A 25,950-nucleotide genomic window follows, 5' to 3' on the forward strand; every position below is an offset into this window, starting at 1 on the left:
AGAGTGGCCAGACAGACGCCACTCCTCAGTAAAAGGCACATGATAGCCCGCTTGGAGTTTGCCAAAAAGCACCTAAAGGATTCAGTCCATGAAAAACAAGATTCTCTGGTCTGATGAAACCAAGATTGAACTCTTTGATCTGAATGCCAAGCGTCACGTCTGGAGGAAACCTGGCACCATGGTGGCAGCATCATGCTGTGGGGATGTTTTTCAGTGGCAGGAACTGGAAGACTAGTCAGGATCGAGGGAAAGATGAACAGAGCAAAGTACAGAGAGATCCTTAATGAAAACATGCTCCAGAGCGCTCAGGACCTCAGACTCGGGCGAAGGTTCGCCTTCCAACAGGACAACGACCCTAAGCACACAGCCAAGACAACACAGGAGTGGCTTCGGGACAAGTCTCTGAATGTCCTTGTAGCCCAGCCAGAGCCTGGACTTGAACCCGATTAAACATATTTGGAGAGACCTGACAATAGCTGTGCAGTGATGCTCCCCATCCAACCTGACAGAGCTTGAGAGGATCGGCAGAGAAGAATGGGAGAAACTCCACAAATACAGGTGTGCCAGGTTTGTCGCATCATACCCAAGAAGACTCAAGGCTGTAATCGCTGCCAAAGGTGCGTCAACAAAGTACTGAGTAAAGGGTCTGAATACTTACATAAATGTGATGTTTCCGTGTTTTTATTTATAATACATTTGCTAAAATGTCAGAAAATCTGTTTTTGCTTTTTCATCATGGGGTACTGTGTGTAGATTTATGAGGATTTTTAAAATGTAATCCATTTTAGAATAAGTCTGTAAGATAACTAAATGTGGAAAAAGTCAAGGGGTCTGAATACTTTCCGAATGCGCTGTATAGCTAGATAGCTACTCTACTGTTGCCAAAATTTGACTGTAGGGTGTCAGCAAATATAATTCAAAGTGTACCCTATTCATCTATGGCAAAGATACTTACAGTATGTTTCCCCTTTCATCTGTGTCTGATGTTAGCTAGTTACTGGCTTGTTAGGGCTTTCGCCAGCATGGAACAAAAGGGGGGTAAGGGTCATTCAAAACTCTGACGCAGTTGTCAAGTCAACACATCCGTCAGTGCTGCTATGCATTGAAAGATACATGCCAAACAGGATGAGCAGGATGCCAGTTCGGTTTCTGGAGGTGAAATGGAATGGGTAGAAGGTGTTGTGTGGAGCCTGAGCCTTGCATTGATCGACATGGTTATGATAAAGTTAATTGTGGTCCAGTGGGAGTAAGATTTTTAAAGAGGGTGGAACCAGGCCTTTTGGCTGATCCATGAGTGGTTTCAGGTTGGGTGGAAAAGATGGTGGATGCTATTGAGTCAGTGTCTTCAGATCAGAGGGAGCAGGCGCTCCGTGTGACGCAACTTGGGTCAAGATCTGATTCTTGCTTTGCTCTTGTGAACAGGGCACTATTGAAAGGAGTGATTTCTGGGGTAGTGCTAAGTGTGGATGTGGAGCAATTGAAGTTGAAGATTCCTGGTGTTTTTGACGCCTGCTGATTGGTGCGACGCAGACCCGGTGGTGAGCGTGGTGAAACATGACTCATGTTAGGATATATCAGTTATCCTGTTAGAGTGGTTGTGGCGAATCTACTGCGCTGTTTAAGGTGCAACGTTTATGGACATGTCGCAGCAGTGTGTAGGAGGGAGATTCCAAGATGTGGGAAGTGTGCAGGAGGGCATGGAATAGAGAATTGTCGTTTTCGTGGATAAAGTTGTGTGTGTCAACTGTAGGGGTGCACATGTTGCTGGGGATCGGAAGTGTCCGGTGCGAGAGAGGCAGGTTGAGCTGGCTAGAGTTAGAGCAGTGCAGAAGGTGTCATATGCTGAGGCAGTGAAGAAAGTAGAGGAGGACGGGTCAAGGGTGAAGGATTCTGCGAGGATCCCTGTGAATAGTAGATCTGTGCCAGCACAGAGGGATAGGCCAATGAGTGATATATGCTTCAGTAAGGTTGGCTTCTTAGCATTCATAGCAATGGTTATCAACTGTCCCGCAGAAATGTAACGTGAATCACAGAAAATATATGTTGTGGTGGCAGCTGCAGAGAAGTACTTGGGGGTACGAGATTTGACTTCAGAAGAGTTCCAGCGTGTGTTGAGTGGTAGTGTCCTGTCCTCTCAGGCGTTGGCCTGGGGTAAGATCAGATAGGGTTAAAGTAGTGGAATAAGGTGATGGGTTTTAATGAGTATAGTTGGTAGGATATAGTTGGTAGGGTAATTAAAATACGTGTATTTATATATTTTTTATTTTTCCTGGTTTCCCTTTCCCATTATGTATCACAAAGTTTTATGGATCTATACTATAGTTCAGTTGGGGGCGGTAATGCAACATATTCGATGCCAACCGCTGTTAAAACTCACTGAAGAAAAGGAAGAAGACGAGACATGCCAAACGGGATATGTATATAAAAAATTGTTTATATCATTGATGCAATTTCAATATTGGTTGAGTTGCTTTGTTTATCACCAAATATGCTTGAGATGATATTAATGCAACACTGCTCACTGCATCCAAGTTTCTTGACATAGGCGTTTCAAAGAGCTGTCAGTCAAGGCGAGCTCATTAATATAAACTCCCCGGCCACTCAGCCTGTCTTTTCAAACTTCCTGGTAGTTAGCCATGAGAGAAAAATAACTTTTTCAACAAAAGAAAAATCATTTATATTCCCCAAAAATCTTATGGTTGTTATTTTAGTCACTCAAAATGCTATTTTACATGGGAATCAGAATGACTGTTTGGGACCTTTAACACCTGAATTAACACTAGACATGTTACACTGAAAAATCAACACTAAGTGACACTAGCCAATTTTCTGTGTGTAGCCTATCCGTATATATATATATATATATATATATATATATATATATATATATATAAAACATCATTTCAATAGATGCACTGTAAAATATTTCCTGTGAATTCGAAGTAACTTACTGGCAGAAATTGGCCAGTACCAAACATTTTATTGTACTGTAATTTACAGTATATTACTGGAATGACCCATGCCAGCAACATATTACCCAGTTTTTACATTTTGGTCATTTAGTGGGTGCTCTTGTCCTTAGCAACTTAGTCAGTGCATTCAACCAAGGTTGATAAAAAACACACATCATAGTCATAGCAAGTAAAAAGACAGTGCCAATACATTACTGAGATATTCACAGTAAGTTGATGCCAGAGAAATGAAACACAATACAGTAAAAGTGACTATTAAACTGTAAAAAAAAAAGTTTTACAGTATTTTACTGTAATTACAAGGAATTAGAGCAAGCAGGTTGGCTGTAGGCATTTACATACTAAAGCATACACATTTTATATGCGTATTACAACATACAGAATACTAGGTATTTTATATCACTTGCATTTCTAGAGGCCTAAACAAAAGCTTCCAAATTGGCCGTGATAACAGGACAAAATAGATCTAATGGGCATGGGTAAATATTCAACCATTATAAGGTTACAGAACTACTACCATATATAACTTAAATTGGTACAGCACTCTCACTAATGGGTGCGACAAATACAGCAACTTACAAGGCACGCCTTAAAATTTGTTAATGAGCCAGCAATTATTTATCCTCCCACAATGCACCCTAATTTACAGTATGGTGCTGGCGGTATATAGCAACACAGCAAGGCTACTATACAGACAGTGACTACTGGGCAAAACAGCAACTCTAATCTGTTCCCTATATAAATGTAATTATTATAGAACCACTACTACAGTGGGGAAAAAAAGTATTTAGTCAGCCACCAATTGTGCAAGTTCTCCCACTTAAAAAGATGAGAGAGGCCTGTAATTTTCATCATAGGTACACGTCAACTATGACAGACAAAATGAGATTTTTTTTTCCTGGAAATCACATTGTAGGATTTTTTATGAATTTATTTGCTAATTATGGTGGAAAATAAGTATTTGGTCAATGACAAAAGTTTCTCAATACTTTGTTATATACCCTTTGTTGGCAATGACACAGGTCAAACTTTTCTGTAAGTCTTCACAAGGTTTTCACACACTGTTGCTGGTATTTTGGCCCATTCCTCCATGCAGATCTCCTCTAGAGCAATGATGTTTTGGGGCTGTCGCTGGGCAACACGGACTTTCAACTCCCTTCAAAGATTTTCTATGGGGTTGCGATCTGGAGACTGGCTAGAACACTCCAGGACCTTAAAATGCTTCTTACGAAGCCACTCCTTCGTTGCCCGGGCGGTGTGTTTGGGATCATTGTCATGCTGAAAGACCCAACCACGTATCATCTTCAATGCCCTTGCTGATGGAAGGAGGTTTTCACTCAAAATCTCACGATACATGGCCCCATTCATTCTTTCCTTTACACGGATCAGTCGTCCTGGTCCCTTTGCAGAAAAACAGCCCCAAAGCATGATGTTTCCACCCCCATGCTTCACAGTAGGTATGGTGTTATTTGGATGCAACTCAGCATTCTTTGTCCTCCAAACACAACGAGTTGAGTTTTTACCAAAAAGTTCTATTTTGGTTTCATCTGACCATATGACATTCTCCCAATCCTCTTCTGGATCATCCAAATGCACTCTAGCAAACTTCAGACGGGCCTGGACATGTACTGGCTTAAGCAAGGGGACACGTCTGGCACTGCAGGATTTGAGTCCCTGGCGGCGTAGTGTGTTACTGATGGTAGGCTTTGTTACTTTGGTCCCAGCTCTCTGGAGGTCATTCACTAGGTCCCCCCGTGTGGTTCTGGGATTTTTGCTCACCGTTCTTGTGATAATTTTGACCCCACGGGGTGAGATCTTGCGTGGAGCCCCAGATCGAGGGAGATTATCAGTGGTCTTGTATGTCTTCCATTTCCTAATAATTGCTCCCACAGTTGATTTCTTCAAACCAAGCTGCTTACCTATTGCAGATTCAGTCTTCCCAGCCTGGTGCAGGTCTACAATTTTGTTTCTGGTGTCCTTTGACAGCTCTTTGGTCTTGGCCATAGTGGAGTTTGGAGTGTGACTGTTTGAGGTTGTGGACAGGTGTCTTTTATACTGATAACAAGTTCAAACAGGTGCCATTAATACAGGTAACGAGTGGAGGACAGAGGAGCCTCTTAAAGAAGAAGTTACAGGTCTGTGCTGTGAGAGCCAGAAATCTTGCTTGTTTGTAGGTGACCAAATACTTATTTTCCACCATAATTTGCAAATAAATTCATTAAAAGTCCTACAATGTGATTTTCTGGAGAAAAAAATGATCCTGTTGTCTGTCATAGTTGACATGTACCTATGATGAAAGTTACAGTCCTCTATCATCTTTTTAAGTGGGAGAACTTGCAAAATTGGTGGCTGACTAAATACATTTATTCCCCACTGTACATATCACTTACATTGGTACTGCACTCTCACTAGCGGGTGCCACAAATATTGCCTCTTATAAGACACACCTCAAAATATGTTAATGAGGGAGAAACAACAATAGCATGCAGTAGTACAAACGGTATTTGGTACTCCAAAACTACAGTATGATACTGTTTCCTGAAGTAAAGTAAACTGCTGGCCTTAAAATATGTTAATGACCAGAGGTTCTTTCCTGCCCACACAATTTTCGCACAATGCACCATAATTCCTACTGTAAAACACATTTGCGGTATTTGACTCTGCATTCTACAGTGTTTTACTGTATTCAGTTTACACTATCATAATGTTACTGATAAAATTACAAAACGGCTAACAGTGTATCCTTACATGATATGTGAATCAGAGCTATTTTAATAGTTCATCCTCGTATGTCTGATAGAAAATGGGCTAAATCTGACTCATGAAATGTCCAGCGCCCAAATTATTTTACCTGTTCAGCTCAAGTGCCAAAAATCATTGTACTTCTTCACATGAAGGTGACATATCTGAGCATACATTTGCACCATATTCAGTAGTAGGCTATACAAGGCACAGGAAGGCAAACATTGTGATATTTAATCCAAGTTGCTATTTCAAAAGCCCATCCCTGTTATTTCTGTTTATAAAATGCAGCATAGAAAATTCTGAGCGCCAATCCCAACACGTTTTCTGGAACAAGGCAGACGTAGGCCAATCTTTGTAAAACATTTATTTGATATATTTAACAGAAAATATGCTGCACACCCTCAATACCCCTGCCTGCTCTGTTCGTTATTATGGACAATGTGATGGGTGCAGATTGGGTCTTCAGCGGCGGTCCCTCACAGTACAGACCCAACATGGTGGTAGAGTGTTGGTCTGTGATCCACTTCAAACTGTCAATGCATAAATCATGAATAAAAATGTTGTCATATTGCACAAAAATATTGTAATTTCCCATAATCATTCCACAAGGTAGCTACTCTTCCTGCTTCATTCATGACGAGAAAACTAACTGGAACTAGCTAGCTAACAATACAAAATACGCCTAAACATTTTAAAACGTTAGCTGCCACCTTGCGGCTTGATAGGGGGGTACAAATGTTTTTCCCTGAAGGGAAGGCAATTGTGTTATTTGTTAGCTAGTTTACCAGTTAGCTTTTACCCCCCTATAAAGCCTAGCTAGCTGGCTACTGGCCACTGGCCAAATTAGCTAAACATTTTTATTCTAGTTACTAACTGTAAATCTGGAGTGCCAAAGTACGCTCAGATTGTCCGTTTGTAAATTCAAAGCGTTTCGCTCTCGGAGCGTTCAGAACGCATACTGGACGCTCTAGCGGAGGAGTAGGGTTGATCCAAACGTTCTGACCTCACAACGGCAGTCAAGCACCCAAGCTAATTGGCTAAGGTTGGCTAGCTTGCTAGCTACTTCCAGTACAAATGAGAGAACACCTCACTCTGATCATTTTTCTCGTCCTAGCAGAGCTGGTTAGGCTGTTTTCATGTTATCCAGAGCGTTGGTGACTCTAACTGTGCTGCTGGCAACAATTTAATTACGCTTTTTTGCCAACGTTTACTGACATCGGCCGTATTTAACGGGTGTTGAGCATTCGTAAATTCATCAGTTATTCTGCGCTCTGGCACACCCAGATGAGAGTGCTCTGAAATCGGAGTAGATAGCCAGAGAGAATTTACAAACATATCTCAAATTAGCTATATACTTTAGCATTAACTTCTTTGAGGTATTTTCTGAACAGTTTCTCACTTCTTTGTTTCTCCAGTTGTCAGTTCGACCCAATGATTTATACTGCACTAGATGACTGACAGGGGCTTTGTTTTGAAACCATCGCGCCTCCATCTTGGCACTCCCCCACGATGTAAAAACTATTTTGGAAGCTATAGAAATGCATTTACTAATGTCTACATTTCTTTTTGCCACGGTTATTCTATTACAGACACCTTGACACACATGCATACTTTAAAATTATATTATGTGAGCTAAACATAAAAAATTAAAAATGATAAAAAAAATATATAAATATATTTTCCTTAAAGTATAATTTTTTGAAAGTGTTAATGTTAATCCAGGCTCTGTCGTAGCCGGCCGCGACCGGGAGACCCATGGGGCGGCACACAATTGGCCCAGCGTCGTCCAGGGTAGGGGAGGGAATGTCCGGCAGGGATGTATCTCAGTTGGTAGAGCATGGCGTTTGCAACGCCAGGGTTGTGGGTTCGATTCCCACGGGGGGGTATGAAAAAATGTAATAATGTATGCACTAACTGTAAGTCGCTCTGGATAAGAACGTCTGCTAAATGACTAAAATGTTAAATGTTACTGCCCCCATTACAATACTTTAACACAATTGTGTCCTTTAAACATTTAAATGAAATACTGTAGAATTCCATTAATTCCTATGGAGGACTGCTTTTCTGAGTGCCGACTGGTGGCTTCAAAGGCACTCCATGGCCAAAACAGCATCAGCAATCAAGGGTTTATATACAGCATTGGTTCGACCACACTGTTTACACACTCATTTGTGGCACCCAAATTCAAAAATGACAGTTGGAACTCCACAGCAGAAAATACATGATTGTTGTTGCTAGGCTACAGTGCTTTTAGCTTGTGGTTTGCACGTGCCTTTATCCAGAGGGACTACAAAAATTATAGTGTCTGAAAGAATGATATGGATTTAATATTTGTCAAATTATTGAGCATGTCCTCAAAACTCAAATTCGCATAATAAATTGTCCTTATTTAGCACATCAAAATGCATATCAAGATCCTGATATGGACCTCAGTGAAGAGCATATGCATTGTATGTGCTGATAAAATATACTATGTGGGCATACTGTCAGTATTTTGAGACAAAATAAGATCTCCACATAGGCCTATCTCAGGATAACTAATGAGTCCATATCCGGCCATATGATATCCAGAGGGAATCCAAAAATGATATGTGCATGAAATAAAAATTCGGTGAAAACTCAGGAATGTATCAGAAATCATCCTTATTTTCAGCATATCAAAAAGCATATCAAAATCCAGATATGGACCTCAACCAAGCGATGCCTATCTGGACTCAATATAGCTTCCTATCTTGAATGTGCTGAGAAAACACAGATATGCTATGTTTACAGTCAGTATTTGTCAACATAAAGAGAGAAATTAGGATTTCACATTTATTAGAATATCGAATCAGTCCATATCCGGCTATAGGAAATGCCCATGTGTGATATTCTGAGTAATCCCAGTATTCATATATGTCTAAAAGACACATCTGGATTCAGAATTTGTCAGGATATGGTGCATATCCACAAAATGCATGTTTGCATTTTTCGTCATGAATCTTGTTCTGGAGGCAGCTCTGTAGAGTAAAATCTGATTTGAAATCTAACCCTAACCTTAACCACACTACTAACCCTAATAACACATTTTAGTTTTCATACATTTTTATATTGCCAATTTTGACTTTACAGCTGGCCTGTCTAAGGGGAAATCACTCAGTTCAGCCTCCAGGACTAGACTCATGACAATAAATGTTAACCGGCCCACAAAACACCAAATATGCATGGGAAATTGTCTGTAGTCTCTACAATATAAAGAAAAATGGTAATGTAAAGATATCCCCTGATATGGACCCTTTTTGCCCAGTGTTTTGTTTGTCAGGCAGGCCTTTGCTGGTGGATCAAACTAGTCATCGGTGTGACACATTGGGTAAGGACTGTGTCTCAGACATCCAAAGGAACCCTGGTTATTACTGTGATCACCTGTGCCTCACTCTATGACATGGGACATATGATGTCTGAAGGAGAGATGGAAGGCGGGATGGAGGGAGAGTGAGGGATTGAGTGCGGGGTTGTAGCAGCAGTTTTGCATTAATTCTGCTTCTCTGAACAGCCTGCTGTGGGATGCTGATAAGTGGTGAAGAGACGGCTGAATGTTAACATGCTAATCAAGCATTGAGACTGTGCCTTGCCATGCTTAGGGAAATCAGTGGGTGTTGAAGCATCACACACACACACACACAGACAAGCACACACACACTGCTGATTTATGCTGAGGGAAAAAAACATATTTAGTTCCACTCAGGAAATGGAGAGGAGATGTACTGTCAGCTCTACTAATCTCCCCTATCTCCTGCCCCTTTCCCCTCTCTGTGTTTGTACACAGTAAGATTAGAGTGATTCATAGACATATACAAAGCAGGTTAATGAGGAATGATCTGCTCCTAAATCCAAGGAAAACAAGTACCATGCCATAAATCAAGCAGCAACCCAATCAGAGCTCTTTGACGAACCGAGACGAGAGCTCCCATTGGATTACACAGTTCATCATCCCGCCCATCGAGACCTCAGGGTCGCACATAAATATGCTCCTAATGGGCTGAAGTTATTTCTCACCATGGTTACCCCAGCGATGTGCAATAGCTGTAACTTACTGACAGGCAAGGGGGCGAGAGCCCAGGTGATTGGAGTTATTCAATATTAATATGTGCTTCCTGCCTGGGGCATAATAGTTCTGACGCACCTCGTCAACCTTCAATTAACCTAGCAGCCCGCTCTTCATCCTGTTTGGCTTCCCTCCCCTCCTCCTCCTCCTCCTGTTAGAAGTATGAAAAGCCCTGGGCTTCTGCTGCAGTCACAGAGCAGACTGGTATCTCTGTTAATTACATTTATCAGCACTAATAACAGGCTTCCCCTAAAGAGGTGGATGGAGCGACAGAACCAAACAAAGGTGCGTTAGAGTGCTACACATAATGAGGGATGGAACAAAGGTTCCATCTGGGGAGGTCTCTTCTGAACACAGGTACACAGCACATTCTCCAGTGTTAAATCAACACCGACAGTCTATATGGGTCCACACTTTTGAGTTTTTAATTAACACTCTACTTAGTTCTAATGCTGTTACACTTTGTGAGTGTTAGGGAACAAACAATCAGTGTTACACAATAACACCTCATAATAGTTTTAACACTAGGAAGTGTGTATACTTTGCAGCAATAGTGTTATACAATGACACGGAGAACACCATCATGTTCGTGAGAGTCTTCCCTTTTGACAGTGGGGTCATTATTTTGTAGCCCAAAAGGTTCGGATGCTACAGACAGAAGTTGGCACATCAGACGTAGAGCAAAACAGAGAATACCATTGAGTTAGCTCGGCCACCTTCCTTTCGCAGATGCGGAAGGCCAACATAGGCAATTGAGACGCAGCCCATGCAAAAAAGCTTAAACTGACAGATTTTGTTGGGGATTTATTTATTATGTTACTTAGACTGATGCATGGGTGAGTCAATAGACTTAAATATTTTAACCATTACACTAAGAGGTCTGTATATCTTGACAAGGTCACTCAGTGTTGGATTAAAGAAGGACATTACAACAATATTTACAAGTCTTTATTGCCACATTCTCTTATGTAAGCTTTTATAAAAACTTCAGATCTGGCAGCAGACAATGACCCTAAGCACACAGCCAAGACAACGCAGTAGTGGCTTCGGGACAAGTCTCTGAATGTCCTTGAGTGGCCCAGCCAGTGCCCAATAAATAGGCCATAGTGCAAAATAATTACAATTTAGTATTAACACTGGAATGATAGATGTGCAAGAGATTATGTGCAAATAGAGATACTGGGGTGCAAATGAGCAAAATAAATGTCACGATCGTTTACGAACGGGACGGACCAAGGCGCAGCGTGATATGCATACATGTTTATTTATATAGAATAAACACCACGACAAAACAACAAACAAAACGTGAAGTCCAAGGTAGACAAATAACATACCTCACACGGAACAAGATCCCACAACTAACTTGTGCCAAAAGGCTGCCTAAGTATGGTCCCCAATCAGAGACAACGAGCTACAGCTGCCTCTGATTGGGAACCACCCCGGCCAACATAGATCTACACATCATAGATACTATAACAATGAACAAACACAACACGGAATATACACATCCTGACTCAACAAATAAACGTCCCTTGAGTCAGGGCGTGACAGTACCCCCCCCCCCCCCCCCCCCCCCCAAAGGTGCGGACTCCGACCGCGCCACATAAACATAACAGGGTAGGGGCCGGGTGGGCATTCCGCCTCGGCGGCGGATCCGGCTCCGGGTGTGACCACCACTTACTCGCAACCTCCCCGTTGCGCCCCTGGTCTGGTCTGGACCTCGGCGTGCTGCTTCCCCTCTCCTTCCTCCCACGAAGTACCAAGCCCTGTCTGGACCCTGGTGTGGGAGACCCCGAACCTGGAGAGGGGCTGACGTCTGGGTCTGGACTGGAACCGCTGACTGGAGCTGGACCCGACGACGGTGGATCAAACTGCTCTGGCTCCGGAGGGAGCCGCTGACCGGAACTGGATCAGGCACCGGTGGAGCAGACTGCTCTGACTCCGGAGTGGAGCCGCTGACCGGAGCTGGACTGGACCCCGGTGGAGCGGATTGCTCTGACTCCGGAGTGGAGCAGCTGACCGGTGCCGGACCAGGCACCGGTGGAACAGGCACGGGCCGTGCCGGACTGGACACACGCAACACTGGCTTGGTGCGGGGAGCAGGAACGGGCCGGACTGGGCTGACGACGCGCACCCCTGGCTTGGTGCGGGGAGCAGGAACGGGCCGGACTGGGCTGACGACGCGCACCACTGGCTTGGTGCGGGGAGCAGGAACGGGCCGGGCCGGACTGGGAACATGCACCACTGGCTTGGTGCGGGGAGCAGGAACGGGCCGGACCGGGCTGGCGACGCGCACCACTGGCTTGGTGCGAGGGGCAGGAACAGGCCGGGCCGGGCTGGCGACGCGCACCACAGGCTTGATGCGAGGAACAGGAACGGGCCGAACTGTACTGGGAACACGTACCACTGGCTTAGTGCGGGGAGCAGGAACGGGCCGGACCGGACTGGCGACACGCACCACTTGATTGGTGCGAGGAGCGGGACTGGGTTCCTTCATTAACCCCCGCTCCTTCTGCTGCCTAACCAGCTCCTCTGGCCATGCCTCTACACTTTCCTTCTGCTCCCTCTGAACCAATGGCCCCCCTAATCTGGTGGCCTCCTCTGCTAACCAGCGGAACCGCCTTGTCGCGGCCTCCTGCTGCCTCGTCGTCCACGGCGTGAGCCCCAAACCCAAATTTTTTTTGGGCTTGTCTCTCCACCGTGATCAGGGCCTCCATACTTCTTGCCAGCCTCTCCCTCATCTCCTCCCAAGTCCATCCTCTCTCCTCGTCACGCTGCTTGATCCAGGATTGGTGGGATCTTCTGTCACGATCGTTCATGAACGAGAAGGACCAAGGCGCAGCGTGATATGCATTCATGTTTATTGACGACTAAACACACGACAAAACAACAAACGAAACGTGACGTCCAAGGTAGAATAATACACACCTCACACGGAACAAGATTCCACAACTAACTCGTGCCAAAAGGCTGCCTAAGTATGGTCCCCAATCAGAGACAACGAGCTACAGCTGCCTCTGATTGGGAACCACCCCGGCCAACATAGATCTACACATCATAGATACTATAACAATGAACTAACACAACACGGAATATACACATCCTGACTCAACAAATAAACGTCCCTTGAGTCAGGGCGTGACAATAAATAACAATATGGAGATGAGATAGTTGGGTGGGCTAATTTCAGATGGGCTGTGTACAGGTGCAGTGATCGGTAAGGTGCTCTGACAACTGATGCTTAAAGTTAGTGAGGGAGATAAGAGTCTCCAGTTTCAGAGATTTTTGCAGTTCGTTCCAGTCATTGGCAGCAGAGAACTGGAAGGAATGGCGGCCAAAGGAGGTGTTGGCTTTGGAGATGACCAGTGAGATATACCTGCTGGAGCGCATACTACTGGTGGGTGTTGCTATGGTGACCAATGAGCTAAGATAAGGCGGGGATTTGCCTAGCAGTGATTTATAGATGACCTGGAGCCAGTAGGTTTGGCGATGAATATGTAGTGAGGACCAGCCAACAAGAGCGTACAGGTCACAGTGGTGGGTAGTATATGGGGCTTTGGTGACTAAACGAATGGCACTGTGATAGACTACATCCAATTTGCTGAGTAGAGTGTTGGAGGCTATTTTGTAAATGACATCGCAGAAGTCAAGGATCGGTAGGATAGTCAGTTTAACAAGGGCATGTTTGGCAGCATGAGTGAAGGAGGCTTTGTTGCGTAATAGGAAGCCGATTCTAGATTTAACTCTGGATTGGAGATGCTTAATGTGAGTCTAGAAGGATAGTTTACAGTCTAACCAGACACCTAGGTATTTGTAGTTGTCCACATACTCTAGGTCAGACCCGCCGAGAGTAGTGATACTACTCGGGTGGGCGGGTGCCAGCAGCGTTCGATTGAAGAGCATGCATTTGGTTTTACTAGTGTTTAAGAGCAGTTGGAGGCTACGGAAGGAGTGTTGTATGGCATTGAAGCTTGTTTGGAGGTTTGTTAACACAGTGTCCAATGAAGGGCCAGATGTATACAAAATGGTGTTGTCTGCATAGAGGTGGATCTGAGAGTCACCAACAGCAAGAGCGACATCTATACACAGAGAAAAGTAGAGATAGAGACCCATAGAGACTGCCATAGGTACAGACAACAGGCCCTCCAATTTGACACATTGAACTCAAATGACAGGCGAGGCTGTCATTTGAGAATCCAAGGCTATTTAGTCTGCCAATAAGAATGCGGTGGTTGACAGAGTCGAAAGCCTTGGCCAGGTCGATGAAGACAGCTGCACAGTACTGTCTATTATCGATCGTGGTTATAATATCGTTTAAGACCTTGAGCGTGGCTGAGGTGCACCCATGACCAGCTCGGAAACCGGATTGCATAGCGGAGAAGGTACGGTGCGATTCGAAATGGTCGGTGATCTGTTTGTTAACTTGGCTTTCAAAAACCTTCGAAAGGCAGGGTAGGATGGATATAGGTCTGTAACAGTTTGGATCTAGAGTGTCACCCCCTTTGAAGAGGGGGATGACCGCGGCAGCTTTCCAATCTCTGGAGATCTCAGACGTTACGAAAGAGAGGTTGAACAGGCTAGTGATAGGGGTTGCAACAATTTCAGTTGCTAATTTTAGAAAGGGTCCAGATTGTTTAGCCCAGATGATTTGTAGGGGTCCAGATTTTGCAGCTCTTTCAGAACATCATCTGTCTGAATTTGTGTGAAGGAGAAGCGGGGGGGGGCATGGGCAAGTTGCAGCGGAGGGTTCAGAGCTGGTGGCCGGGGTAGTGGTAGCCAGGTGGAAAGCATGGCCAGCCGTAGCAAAATGCTTGTTGAAATTCTCGATTATTGTAGATTTATCGGTGGTGATAGTGTTTTCTAGCCTCAGTGCAGTGGGCAGCTGGGAGGAGGTGCTCTTATTCTCCATGGACTTTACAGTGTCACAAAACCTTTTGGAGTTAGTGCTACAGGATGCAAATTTCTGTTTGAAAAAGCTAGCCTTTGCGTTTATAACTGCTTGTGTATATTGGTTCCTAACTTCCCTGAAAAGTTGCATATCGCGGGGGCTATTCGATGCTAATGCAGTACCGCACAGGATGTTTTTGTGCTGGTCAAGGGCAGTCAAGTCTGAGGAGAACCAGGGGCTATAGCTGTTCTTAGTTCTGCATTTTTTGAATGGGGCATGCTTATTTAAGATTGAGAGGAAAGCACTTTTAAAGAACAACCAGGCATCCTCTACTGACGGAATGAGATCGTTATCCATCCAGGATACCTGGGCCACGTCAATTAGGAAGGCCTGCTCGCTAAAGTGTTTTAGGGAGCGTTTGACAGTGATGAGGGGTGGTCGTTTGACTGCGGACCCGTTACGGACGCAGGCAATAAGGCAGTGATCGCTGAGATCCTGGTTGAAGACAGCGGAGGTGTATTTAGAGGGTAAGTTAGTCAGGATGATATCTATGAGGGTGCCCATGTTTACGGATTCAGGGTTGTACCTGGTAGGTTCCTTGATAATTTGTGTGAGATTGAGGGCATCTAGTTTGGATTGTAGGATGGCCGGGGTGTTAAGCATATCCCAGTTTAGGTCACCAAGCAGTACGAACTCTGAGGATAGATGGGGGGCAATCAATTCACATATGGTGTCCAGGGCACAGCTGGGGGCTGAGGGGGGACTGTAGCAAGCGGCAACGGTGAGAGACTTATTTCTGGAAAGGTGGATTTTTAGAAGTAGGAGCTCAAACTCTTTGGGCACAGACCTGGATAGTATGATAGAGCTCTGCAGGCTATCTCTACAGTAGATTGCAACTCCACCCCCTTTGGCAGTTCTATCTAGACGGAAAATGTTGTAGTTGGGGATGGACATTTCTGAATTTTTGGTGGCCTTCCTAAGCCAGGATTCAGACACTGCTAGAACATCAGGGTTGGCGGAGTGTGCTAGCACAGTGAATTACTCAAACTTAGGAAGGAGGCTTCTGATGTTAACATGCAAAATGCCAAGGCTTTTACGGTTACAGAAGTCAACAAATGATAGCGCCTGGGGAGTAGGAGTGATACTGGGGGCTGCAGGGCCTGGGTTAACCTCTACATCACCAGAGGAACAGGATGAGCCGCCCCAGTGGACCAGTCTATCTGGGGTTTGTTGGCAACCAGCCAGGGGTGCCCGAGGACGAGGGGACACTCCAGAGATTCCACAATGAAAAACTGGATATCCTCCCATAGCCCCCCTGCCACCGGGAACACGCACGGGGACAGTGCGCCGGGTGATGAAGCCCGACCCCAACAGCCGGCCTTCCAGGACCATGACCGGAACCGGCTCGGAGAGGGAAAGTAACGGAACGCTCCACCCTTGGACCAGCCCCGCGTCCATCAGGTTTCCCGCGGCCCCAGAATCCACCAGTGCATGCGAGTCTCTGGAGTTGGGATTTCGGTTCCGGCTCGCTAGCACCCCTCCCGATACTAGCGAGCCCTCCCATTTCCCGGCTTCTCCGGGCATCAGTCACAGTGGGACCTGCCTGGCGCAGACACCTCTGCTTCTCCATCCTGGTCAAGCGCGCCGCACCCAGCTGCATAGCCTCCTCCTGAGGCATCTCCTCCCTGAATCGGCATAAAGCCTCCGGGCTGATAGGGGGACGCGGAGGTGCGTCTTGCGTTATCCCTCTCTCGTGCGCCCTCTCACGACGCCGATTGTCTACCTGCACCGAGAGTTTGACGAGGCCGTCCAGTCGCTCAGGCAGCTCCTTGAAGGAGAGTTTGTCCTTCATTCCCTCCGATAGCCCCTGCACGTAAAGGACGACCAGGGCGGCCTCCTCCCATCCTGCCCCTCGAGCCCGGGTCCGGAACTCCACGGAGTAGTCCGCCACCGAACGGTCACCCTGCCGACAGGCCGTGAGCCGCCTCCCGGCCTCGTGCCCCGACACCACCCGAGAGGTGTCGAACACCTTGCGTAGCTCCTGGGTGAATTGGTAGGAGTCGGAGCACGCCGGAGTTTGGCTCTCCCACTCCACATACTTCTCCGATCAGACACTGATTAGTACTGCTGAGCATAGAGAAACTAGCAGAGAAAACTGAACAAGGGAACACAGGGAAGTGAGGGCATAAATACACAGGTGAACAGGTAGACACAGGTGACACCAATAGGATCATGATTAGTCCAGACTGTGAGTGAGAAGGTGCCTAAGGTTGTCGGAGGAGGACACCTAGTGGATCGCTCTGGAACTGTGACCCCCTCCTGTAACACACAATCCCCCGACCTCAACCCAATTGAGATGGTTTGGGTTGAGTTGGACGGCAGAGTGAAGGAAAAGCAGCCAACAAGTGCTCAGCATATGTGGGAACTCCTTCAAGACTGTTGGAAAAGCATTCCAGGTGAAGCTGGTTGAGAGAATGCCAAGAGTGGACAAAGCTGTCATCAAGGCAAAGGGTGGCTATTTGAAGAATCTCAAATATAAAATATATTTTGATTTGTTTAACACGTTTTTGGTTACTACATGATTCCATATGTGTTATTTCATAGTTTTGATGTCTTCACTATTATTCTACAATGTAGAAAATAGTAAAAATAAAGAAAAACCCTTGAATGAGTAGGTGTGTCCAAACTTTTGACTGGTACTGTATACAGTATGTTGGTCTTTGTAGTCCTGGATGGCCCATGAAACTACACCAGGCACCTAGCTATAGAAACCGAATGAATTCATAAATAAAGAAGTATAAATATATAAATAGAAAGTGAAAGATTATGCGCTGAGCTTCTTTGCTATTCAGCGTCCTTCGTGGCTGCCTGAGCGAGTGTTAAACGCCATCACTATGACACAGACATGTACTGTAGGCAGAGTAACCCACATCTCACAGCGGATAAAGACGGATCAGAACCTCGGCCTTCGACAGGCATGCAGACAGGAATACTTTAATCAGAACGTCACCCGGGAATTATGTGAACATCAGAGTTTATTTACTGGCAGCTACAAGTAAAAAAATGAATTTGGTTATACTAATGACATTTTTAAAGAGAAAAACATCTACAAAGAAATGTCAGCAATGGTGTGTTTTTTTCCGGACGTTAAACTGTCATGGTTTCACTACTGATCTAGATATTTTATTCATGGCATATAAAAAAAAGTAAGGCAGCCAAACAAAAAACCCAATTCAAAATAATTATAATACAAAATAGAAGATACAGATCAGCTATAAATATTGCAGCAAAGCTTGGTTATTCCAGAGTGGCTGGGGTATGTAGTCTAGTCACACACTTGTCTCTCAGAGCTGTGAAAAGGAGCAGGTGGTCTGAGAGAACAGCACACCTGCCATGGAGACTGAACAGACTGTCTCGCCTCACAGGGCTTTGCTGTGTCTACCACTACAGGAACACAACATCATGGCCTTGTGCTTCCCTCTGGCCTCAGGCTCACTGAGGAAAACACTCACATAACACTGTCACAACATACAGTATAGATAACATATTATGTTCCAGATAATGTAACATAGGATTATCTAAGGATAATGTTTTGATAACAGTTAATTCTCCCATCAGTAAATGCTTGGTATATACCATGCATAGCCTTGATGGTGTACAGTGTTCACCCTTGGCAGCTTAACAGAATCTCTTTGATATCCCCTCTACACACACCTCAGGGACAGGGCTCAACCAGTGGATCTCACCCCACACCCACCACCATCAAGCCAATAGTGTGTGCATGCGTGCGTGGTTGTGTCAGAGAAAATGGTCCCACATCGTATTGCTGGCAGAGAAGGAAAACCCTATCTAAGATTCTGTGAAGTCAAAGACACAATTAAATGTCAAGGTCAAATTGACCGCTCCAGGTGATCTTTGGTCATAATAGCGAAATCCGGTTAGAAGGTTCGAATGTGAATAAACAATTAGAGAACAAGAGTGAGCCGATTCCTCTTTAATAGTTATTTGCACTAGTCATAACATCCCTAGTGAGATATGTAATTGACTGTTTATATAAAGTAATAGAAAGTACGTCTGATTGACGTCATTATAGGTTAGACGGGCAAAGGCAGCAAGGTTTATTCTACAACTCTCTCATTTCATTGAATAACCTTAATCAAAACACCAGACTTTGCTGTAGAATTAAAGGAAAATTCCACCCAAAAACTATATTTAGGTATTTGTTTCATTAGTCCATTCTTGACATAGTCCCAAAATGTTTTGCTTGTCAGCGATCAAGTTTTCAAGATATGTAACTTTCAAAATATAGAAATCATCACCATGTGATGCATTTTGCATCATATAATGCAAAACACAGCATCATATGATGCTAAATGTGGTGCATACAGATTTATTTGTCTCTGACCAAGATTTATACCAAACCAGACGAATGAGGGACAGACGGATGGACAAGGACAGACATGGACTGTATAAGGCTGATGTGCTGATATTAATTACATTTTCTGATTCCCCCTCCCTGCTCTTGATTGAGACATGGATTGTGTATGTGTGCCATTCAGATGGTGAATGGACAAGACAAAATATTTAAGTTCCTTTTAACAGGGTATGGTAGTAGGTGCCAGGTGCACAGGTTTGAGTGTGTCAAGAACTGCAATGCTGCTGGGTTTTTTAAACTCAACAGTTTCACGTGTGTATCAAGAATGGTACACCACCCAAAGGATATCCAACCAACTTGACACAACTGTGGGAAGCATTGGAGTCAACATGGGCCAGCATCCCTGTGGAATGCTTTCAACACCTTGTAGAGTCCATGCCCTGACGAATTGAGGCTGTTCTGAGGCCAAAAGGGGGTGCAACTCACTAGTAGGAAGGTATTCCTAATGTTTTGTGCACTCAGTGTAGACAGTCGTGGTCAAAAGTTTTGAGAATGACACAAATACTAATTTTCACAAAGTCTGCTGCCTCAGTTTTGATGATGGAAATTTGAATATACTCCAGAATGTCATGAAGAGTGATCAGATGAATTGCAATTCGTTGCAAAGTCCCTTCATTTGCCATGAAAATGAACTTAATCCCAAAAAAAACATTTCCACTGCATTTCAGCCCTGCCACAAAAGGACTAGCTGCCATCATGTCAGTGATTCTCTCGTTAACACAGGTGAGAGTGTTGATGAGGACAAGGCTGGAGATCACTCTGTCATGCTGATTGAGTTAGAATAACAGACTGGAAGCTTTAAAAGGAGGGTGGTGCTTGAAATCATTGTTCTTCCTCTGTTAACCATGGTTACCTGCAAGGAAACACGTGCTGTCATCATTGCTTTGCACAAAAAGGGCTTCACAGGCAAGGATATTGCTGCTAGTAAGATTGCACCTAAATCAACCATTTATCGGATCATCAAGAACTTCAAGGAGAGAGGTTCAATTGTTGTGAAGAAGGCGTCAGGGTGCCCAAGAAAGTCCAGCAAGCGCCAGGACCATCTCCTAAAGTTGATTCAGCTGTGGGATCGGGGCACCACCAGTGCAGAGCTTGCTCAGGAATGGCAGCAGGCAGGTGTGAGTGCATCTGCACGCACAGTGCGGCGAAGACTTTTGGAGGATGGCCTGGTGTCAAGAAGGGCAGCAAAGAAGCCACTTCTCTCCAGGAAAAACATCAGGGACAGACTGATATTCTGCAAAAGGTACAGGGATTGGACTGGGGTAAAGTCATTTTCTCTGATGAATCCCCTTTCCGATTGTTTGGAGCATCCGGAAAACACCTTGTCCGGAGAAGACAAGGTGAGCGCTACCATCAGTCCTGTGTTATGCCAACAGTAAAGCATCCTGAGACCATTCATGTGTGCTGTTGCTTCTCAGCCAAGGGAGTGGGATCACTCACATTTGTGCCTAAGAACACAGCCATGAATAAAGAATGGTACCAACACATCCTCCGAGAGCAACTTCTCCTAACCATCCAAGAACAGTTTGGTGACGCACCTTGCCATAAGGCAAAAGTGATAACTAAGTGGCTCGGGGAACAAAACATCGACATTTTGGGTCCATGGCCAGGAAACTCCCCAGACCTTAATCCCATTGAGAACTTGTGGTCGATCCTCAAGATGTGTGTGGACAAACAAAAACCCACAAATTCTGACAAACTCCAAGCATTGATTATGCAAGAATGGGCTGCCATCAGTCAGGATGTGGCCCAGAAGTTAATTGACAGCATGCCAGGGCGGAATGCAGAGGTCTTGAAAAAGAAGGGTTATCACTGCAAATATTGACTCTTTGCATAAACTTAATGTAATTGTCAATAAAAGCCTTTGACACTTATGGAATGCTTGTAATTATACTTCAGTAAACCATAGTAACATCTGACAAAAATATCTCATAACACTGAAGCAGCGAACTTTGTGAAGACCAATACTTGTGTCATTCTCAAAACTTTTGACCACGACTGTAAAGAGGCAATGTTCCCCTCTGCACTAAGATTTCGCACTGTTGGGGAAGCTACTCTGAAAATGTTGTTTTCCAAGTTACCAATTACTTGATATTGGAAGAAATTAATTACAATAAAGCTACCCTTAAGATAAATATAGTTTACTTAAGTAAATTTACTTTATCACTACATTCAAACTACACTGAACAAAGATATAAACGCAAAATGTAAAGTGTTGATCCCATGTTTCATGAGCTGAAATAAAAGATCACAGAAATGTTCCATATGCACAAAAAGCTTATTTCTCTCAAATTTGTGCACAAATTTGTTTACATTCCAGGTGTGGCATATCAAGAAGATGATTAAACAGCATTATCATTACACAGGTGCACCTTGTCCTAGGGACAATAAAAGGCCACTCTAAAATGCTCAGTTGTGTCACACAACACAATTCCACAGATGTCTCAAGTTTTGAGGGAGCGTGCAATTGGCATGCTGACTGCAGGAATGTCCACCAGAGCTGTTGCCAGAGAATTCAATGTTCATTTCTCTACCATAAGCAGCCTCACAACCGCAGACCACATGTATGGCGTTGTGTGGGCGAGTGGTTTGCTGATGTCAACGTTGTGAACAGACTGCCCCATGGTGGCGGTGGGGTTATGGAATGGGCAGGCATAAGCTTCAGACAACGAACACAATTGCACAGTGATACAGTTACGAGATCCTGAGGCCCATTGTCGTGCCATTCATCCGCCGCCATCACCTCATGTTTCAGCATGATAATGCACGGCCCCATGTCGCTAGGATCTGTACAAAATTCCTGGAAGCTGAAAATATCCCAGTTCTTCCATGGCCTGAATACTCATCAGACATGTCACCCATTGAGCATGTTTGGGATTCTCTGGATCGACGTGTACGAAAGCGTGTTCCAGTTCCCGCCAATATCCAGCAACTTTACACAGCCATTGAAGAGGAGTGGGACAACATTCCACAAGCCACAATCAACAGCCTGATCATCTCTATGTGAAGGAGATGTGTCGCGCTGCATGAGGCAAATTGTGGTCACACCACATACTGACTAGTTTTCTGATCCACGCCCTTAAGCTTTTTATTGATTTTATACAGATGCATATCTGTATTCCCAGTCATGTGAAATCCATAGATTAGGGCCTAATTAATTTTTTTCAATTGACTGATTTCCTTATATGAACTGTAACTCAGTAAAATCTTTGAAATTGTTGCATGTTGCATTAATATTTTTGTTCAGTATACTTTGTGATAAATGATATCTCAATCTGAAATGTCATAGACTACAAATTGCAAGAACAGATCACTCTGGAGTCAGATGTTAAAGTGGAAATTTCACTGCTGCTCTATTTCACTATATACAGTGGGGAGAACAAGTATTTGATACACTGCCGATTTTGCAGGTTTTCCTACTTACAACGCATGTAGAGGTCTGTAATTTTTATCATAGGTACACTTCAACTGTGAGAGATGGAATCTAAAGCAAAAATCCAGAAAATCACATTGTATGATTTTTAAGTAATTAATTTGCATTTTATTGCATGACATAAGTATTTGATACATCAGAAAAGCAGAACTTAATATTTGGTACAGAAACCTTTGTTTGCAATTACAGAGATCATACGTTTCCTGTAGGTCTTGACCAGGTTTGCACACACTGCAGCAGGGATTTTGGCCCACTCCTCCATGCAGACCTTCTTCAGATCCTTCATGTTTCGGGGCTGTCGCTGGGCAATACAGACTTTCAGCTCCCTCCAAAGATTTTCTATTGGGTTCAGGTCTGGAGACTGGCTAGGCCACTCCAGGACCTTGAGATGCTTCTTACGGAGCCACTCCTTAGTTGCCCTGGCTGTGTGTTTCGGGTCGTTGTCATGCTGGAAGACCCAGCCACGACCCATCTTCAATGCTCTTACTGAGGGAAGGAGGTTGTTGGCCAAGATCTCGCGATACATGGCCCCATCCATCCTCCCCTCAATACGGTGCAGTCGTCCTGTCCCCTTTGCAGAAAAGCATCCCAAAGGAATGATGTTTCCACCTCCATGCTTCACGGTTGGGATGGTGTTCTTGGGGTTGTACTCATCCTTCTTCTTCCTTCAAACATGGTGAGTGGAGTTTAGACCAAAAAGCTCTATTTTTGTCTCATCAGACCACATGACCTTCTCCCATTCATCCTCTGGATCATCCAGATGGTCACTGGCAAACTTCAGATGGGCCTGGACATGCGCTGGCTTGAGCAGGGGGACCTTGCGTGCGCTACAGGATTTTAATCCATGACGGCGTAGTGTGTTACTAATGGTTTTCTTTGAGACTGTGGTCCCAGCTCTCTTCAGGTCATTGACCAGGTCCTGCCGTGTAGTTCTGGGCTGATCCCTCACCTTCCTCATGATCATTGATGGCCCACGAGGTGAGATCTTGCATGGAGCCCTAGACCGAGGGTGATTGACCGTCATCTTGAACTTCTTCCATTTTCCAATAATTGCGCCAACAGTTGTTGCCTTCTCACCAAGCTGCTTGCCTATTGTCCTGTAGCCCATCCCAGCCTTGTGCAGGTCTACAATTTTATCCCTGATGTCCTTACACAGCTCTCTGGTCTTGGCCATTGTGGAGAGGTTGGAGTCTGTTTGATTGAGTGTGTGGACAGGTATCTTTTATACAGGTAACGAAAATAAGTCAAGCTGAGGTAATGTAGCTCATGTTACCTAACTAACTAGCTAGCGAACTTTTAACCAACAAATCGGCGGCCCCGTTTCTCTCAGAATGCGCTGATGCTCACCACACTGAGTGTAGCTCAGCCCACCAGGGGTGCAGAGCTGAGCACACACAGGAGGTGAATGTAAATAAGGTATCAAGGCGCCGCCTTGTGTTACCTCATAGAAACCTCACATTACAGACTCCTAGGAGTGCTGTAGTGAGTGTCTCACATAGCAGGCTGCAGTCTCGGTAAGACACTGACATGATGACACAGCCGCTATTTGGGGATGGCGCACTATCGCAGACTAAGTTCTCTGTTAGTGCGATTCAGACCCATGCTGCGTTCACGGAGGGCCCGATTACCACGGTCACGAAAGTAACCAACGTATCGGCGCCCCCACCTCTCTTAGAACGCACCAATGCTCACCACACTGAGTGTAGTTCAGCCCACCAAAGGTGCAGAGCTGAGCACACACAGGAGGTGAAAGGGAAAAAGATACCAAGGCACCGTCTTAGGTTATCTCAAAGAGACCTCACATTACAGACTCCAAGGAGTACTGTAGTGAGTGCCTCTCATAGCAGACTGCAGTCTCAGTCAGGAGACATGATGACGCAGCCGCTATTTGGGGATGGCGCACTATCGCAGACTAAGGTCTCGGTTAGTGCGATTCAGACCCATGCTGCGTTTATGGAGGGCCCGATTACCACGGTCACGAAGGTGCCCAGTGTATCGGCGCCTCCACTTCTTTCTGAACGCGCCAATGCTCACCACACTGAGTGTAGTTCAGCCTACCAGAGGTGCAGAGCTGAACGCACACAGGAGGTGAAAGGAGGAAAGATACCAAGGCGCCGTCTTGGTTTATCTCAAAGAGACCTCACATTACAGACTCCAAGGAGTACTGTAGTGAGTGCCTCTCATAGCAGGCTGCAGTCTCAGTCAGGAGACATGATGACGCAGCCGCTATTTGGGGATGGCGCACTATCGCAGACTAAGGTCTCGGTTAGTGCGATTCAGACCCATGCTGCGTTCACGGAGGGCCGGATTACTAAGGTTACGGGAATAACCAACGTATCAGCGCCCCCACCTCTCACAGAACGCGCTAATACTCACCACACTGAGCGTGACTCAACCCACCAGAGGTGCAGAGTTGAACACACACAGAAGGTGAAGGTTAAGAAGATATCAAGGCGCCGCCTTGTGTTACCTCATAGAGACCTCATATTACAGACTCCTAGGAGTATTGTAGTGAGGGGCTCTAATAGCGAATTGCAGTCATCTACGATGACGCAATCGCTTGCTGGGGATGGTGCCCTGTCGCAGGCTGTGGCCTCGGTCAGTGCAATTCAGACCCGCACTGCGTTCACGGAGGGCAGGAATACGACGGTTACGGGTTTAACTGACGTCTCTGCCCCTCCTTCTGGTTCAGAACGCACTAATGTTTCCTCTCCCTTTCATGGGAGGCCCGCCTTGGGCTGTTCCACCACCTCAGTGTTGGGGAACAGCGGCGGCAAGGGCCATAGAGGAATACAGGTCCTTCCTACTGAATGTACCACAGCTTCGCGCTCGGCCGCTTTCTCTGTATTGCTGGCAGTGGCAGCGACGCTGCACCCTCTCACGCTGGCTAGAACAGACGTTGCAGAAGGGTTATGCTCTCCAATTCCATCGGACCCCACCCCCATTCAGGGGAGTGGTGGAGACGGTGATGAAAACACCCGAAAAAGTGGCCGCTCTGGTTTCAGAGATTACGGAACTTTTGGCGAAGGAGGCGGTCACAGTGGTTCCCCAGGAGCAAAGGAACAAGGGGCTATATTCGCCCTACTTCCTGGTGCCCAAAAAGACGGGGGGAATGAGGCCAATATTGGATTTACGCATTCTCAACGAGAGCGTAACCAAATGGCCCTTTCGAATGCTAACGACAAAACGTCTGCTGGAATGTGTCCAGAAAGGAGACTTTTGTATGAGCATAGACCTAAAGGACGCGTCCTTTCATGTGCCGGTACAGCCGCGTCACAGGAAGTTTCTGTGATTCGCCTTTCAAGGGGTGGCGTACGAATACACGAAGATGCCATTTGGGTACGCCCTGGCACCTCGCACGTTTTCCAAGTGTGTGGAGGCGGCATTGGAACC

This window comes from Coregonus lavaretus, assembly GCF_964263955.1.
Source record: "Coregonus lavaretus genome assembly, chromosome: 5".
In the NCBI taxonomy this organism is placed as follows: domain Eukaryota; kingdom Metazoa; phylum Chordata; class Actinopteri; order Salmoniformes; family Salmonidae; genus Coregonus; species Coregonus lavaretus.